The sequence below is a fragment of the Physeter macrocephalus genome, chromosome 5 (assembly GCF_002837175.3).
Source record: "Physeter macrocephalus isolate SW-GA chromosome 5, ASM283717v5, whole genome shotgun sequence".
Lineage (NCBI taxonomy): Eukaryota > Metazoa > Chordata > Mammalia > Artiodactyla > Physeteridae > Physeter > Physeter macrocephalus.
In genome coordinates, this window is record NC_041218.1 from 55,801,027 (window position 1) to 55,805,415 (window position 4,389).

Genomic DNA, 4,389 nt, shown 5'->3' on the forward strand with positions numbered 1-4,389 from the left:
TCCTCCCTCCCCTCCTCCCTCCTCCCCTGGGAAACTGGGAATTATAGCAAGTGCTGAGAGCTGTAAAACCTTATCTGTGATAAAGGGACTCTCTGAAATAGACTTTTAATGGGTCTCTCTACCTCTAGTATTGCTCTATGTCCCTCCCCACCACCAGCCCATCCTGTACACAGACAACAGAAGGAACCTAATGAATGCAAGTATGACCTAGTCTCTCCTGTATTTAAAATAATTCAGCAATTACCTCTCAGAAGAGTCTAAACTCTTGTTTTAAGTCTGAGTGGTAGGTCTTGTGCAGTAGAACAGATAAGAGTACATCAAAGAATATAGAGCCAGGAAAAACAAACTGCCTGGCGTAGCACAGCCACACAAGTTATCTAGAAAGAGATTTTTTTCACTGTGTCCACAGCTGATCAGACTTTTAGCAATTATTGACACTATCTCACAAGTCTAATGTGTAACAATGCAAATTCAATAATAAATAATAGGGAATATCCCTTCTCAGGGACCTCTAGTTTGGTTACATACCTTATTCAAGGAATTTCTGTTTCCTGTATGGCATGATGAATGTGATAGCTAGAGTTTAAGATGGCCCCCAATGATCCCTGTGCTTCCTGGTATTCATATCCTTATGCAGTCCTATCCCACACTGAACAGGACTGACATGTATTACCAATAAAATTTTGCAGAAATGATAGCCTGTGACTTCTGAGCTTATAGGTCATAAAAGATGTTGTAGCTTCTGCCTCTCTATCTTGGATCACTTGCTCTGAGGGGAAGCCAGCTGCCATGTTGTGAGGACATACACAGCCCTATGGTTAATTTAGGAAGAACCAAGGCCTCCTACCAACAGCCAGTACCAATTTGCCAGCCATGTAAGAAAGCCATGTTGGAAGCAGATTTCAGATCACTGCAGCCCTGGCCAACATCTTGATTGCAACCTGATTGAAAGATCCCAAGCCAGAATCACCCAGCCAAGCTGCCCCCAACTTCCTGACCCACACACCCTGTGTGAAATAATGCTTATTGTTGTTTTAAGATGCTGTGTTTTGGGGGCAATTTGTTCTACAGCAATAAATGACTAATAAAAGAGCATAAAGCAAATGAAGGGGGGCAATCTTGAGGAATATTTGTTTTTATACTATGAAGAGGTATTGTAAGATTTCCTTGCTCCATATCAGAAAAAAATCTCTCTCATGATCCCAGATTCCCTTGGAAAGTGCTGAATATCTTTTGCCAAAATGTGGTAAAAGCCTAATCTGAAGTGTGTATGTTGGGAGTGGGAGGTGAGAAAGATCTGAGCTTAGGTTGGGAGCAGAGTTCTCTCTAATTCTGGTTAGGTTATAAGTGACTGCCTTTGTTGTCAGGGAAATAAACTGAAGAATAAACATTCATGGAGTTTGGAATAGATGTTAAATGCATTTACAGTCAATCTGATATACATAGTGGTTATGTTGTTCTCTGGTTACCAGGAACAGCTAAACCATACCTTTAAAAAAAATCATTTGTTTTTATCTAACAGTCCAATTATTTCTGGGGTCAGCCCTTCAGGAAGAAAATAAAACTGATAGTTTCCTAGGTAGATGAGGAAATAGCTGATTCTGAGACTCTTTAGGCTGTTGAGTTGACAAGCAATACCTCCCTTTGGTAGAACAAATAAGATAAAAGCCTGTGGCAGCAATTGTGAGATAAGCGTTGGGAGAGGGAGGCTGAATTGTATTCATATTTCAGTGCAGTAAAGTTAATCTGATTGCTTTCCTAACACTTGGCCTGTAAAGGGGGCAAACTAGGTGGCTTAGGATGCCCAGAGGGCAGCAGCCTAAGGACACTGAGCTCCTTGGTTGGGGAATAAAAGAGATTCATAGGAGAAAATGTGACCCGGACGGGAGTGGCAGGCAGGCGGCAGTGGATGGCTCAGCAATGGAAAGCATCAGAAGCCAACTCTTTTTAGGTTGCTTCTCTCCGCACCCAGCCTGTACAACTTGTCAGGCACTAAGGTGGAGAAAGCCATTAATGCTAAAGTGGAGTAGGGAGAGACTAGTAAATTCCCCCCCACTCCCCACCCCCTGGGTGGAACCGCAATGCCAGTGGAATTAAACTAGCTTTGACAGGGAACAGAGCAAGAATTAAGGAAGACCTAACACCTTGTGGTAAATGAGAATTATCTATAGTTCAGCTCAAGTGAAATTCTTGCTTTTAGAAGTGATACCATGAAAGAATGATGAACAGAAATTCAGTTTATTCAGAGAACAAAAGTATGTGATTGTTAAGGAAGTAAAGGAATCAAAGTTTAAGATGTTCCAGAGAGAAAAATGGCAAAGAAAAAAGAAAAATAATCTTTACTTAGAAAGCCTGCTATTGTCGGTCACTTATCAAGAGACTGGCAGCCTTTTTTTTTCCTGTGTTTATATATTTGTTTTTGTTTCTACAGTTGCCTCTGAATTTTTTGTTAGAAGCAAAGTCACTCTCACTGCCAAGAGAAATTAGCAATGCTTTTACTGTGGCATAGAGACAAGTTATACCAAGGACATATAAGAAGCACCCCCCTGCGCTCCCGCAGCTCCCGCTGGATCTGTGCTTTTGGAAGGCATTGTGTCATGAGGGCAGGACTGGCTTCATGGGACCTGTGTAGTCACGTGGAGACCTGTGCAGTCACTTGTGGCCCTGTGCTCAGCAGGGCTCTACCCTTGGTTTAGTAGTCTGGTTGCTGTCTTGAAATTCTTAATTTGTTCCAGTGGGATGTAGCAGAGAGAGCATTGGATGTGGAGTCAGGAGCACTGAGATCTCTATAGTTCCAGGTCTTGTCTCACTAAGTGGGCAACCTTGCGCAGGCATGTGAAAATCCCTGCTCCTGTTTCTCAGTTTCTACATCTGTACATTGAGACCAGTAACATCCACCTTACTTCTTATTTATTTATTTATTTATTTATTTATTTATTTATTTATCTCACTGTCGCAGCCTCTCTTGTCGCGGAGCAGAGGCTCCAGATGCGCAGGCTCAGCGGCATGTGGGATCTTCCCAGACCAGGGCTCGAACCCGTGTCCCCTGCATTGGCAGGCAGATTCTCAACCACTGCGCCACGAGGGAAGCCCCACCTTCTTTTAAAAGGTGGTTGTGAGGATGCAATGGATTTTTCTTTCAGTTCTGCTCACTCTTACCTAATTGGGGCTGAGAATGAAGAAGGTGAAGCAAGGTGTCATGTTGCGTATCAGAAGCTTCCTTTATAGATGGTTTGTGTCCCCAGAAAAAACAAGAGTGCAGTCCATGCTAATGTTTGGATTTAGATAACAAGTATGTCTCTCTTCAAAATGCATTACAAGTTCAAGGGAACACAAATTGAGCCAATAGTTATAAGACCTGCCCCTCCCCTTTTACTACAATTTTAGGGGCAAATATGGGAATGAGAAACAACTTACTTAACTTGGGGAAGGGACCCAGTGAAAAGTTGATGCTGCTCTGATGGACAGGAGTTTGAGTGGGTGGAGGAGACACTACAAATTACTCAGCCCTTGGTGTCGGTTGCACAACATTAGGATGTATTTAATACCACTGCACTGTCCACTTAACCATGGTTTAGATAGTAAATTTTATGTTATGTGTATTTGACCTCAATAAAACATTTCGAGAAAAGAAAAGTGGTAGGCTGGACTTGGCTGGGTTGGAATTTGTGGACCACTGCCTTAGTGGATCATCATGGGTACATCCCACTTAGAAGACCCCTGGTCTATAAGAGAGAAGGGTGTGTATTTGCACAGTTCTCCAATAATATGACATAAAATAAATTAGGGGAAAAAAAGAGACCTAGCCCTTAAACAGTATAGAGCTACCACACTGTTCTTCCATCATGTTAGGATAAAGATGCAGCCCTTACCCTTTAGTTCTAGGACAGGAAAAATGCAACATGGCATGGTCCAGGAAAAGGTATTACTATTTCATCAGTTATAAACCATGTGCATCTGAAAGAGACACATGCCAGAGCTGTGAGTGGGTTCTACTCTGAGCTGGGGGTTAGGTAGGTGGCTAGGGGCCTGGGTGCTGATGTCATCTCTAGCTTTAAAAAATTTGTCCACAAACTCAGTAGGCAGACTTATTTTCCTCTTTTTGAAGTGCCTAAGTTTAAAGATATTTAATTTAGTTTGACCTGTAGATTGGATAGAGAAAATTGATAATAGGCTGTTAGTATTTTTTATACCAATCCAAAAAAAGTAATTCTATAGGAGAAAATCACATAAAGTATGTAAACCTGCTTTGAAAATTGTAGAAAGCACCATGGACTGAAGGTATTAGGAACTGACTGGTATCTATAACTAAATATCCTTACACATACCACTTCGTTAATGTAATTCCTTGCAAATGAAAGATTTTTAAAAAGCAGCTGCATCTTCAGG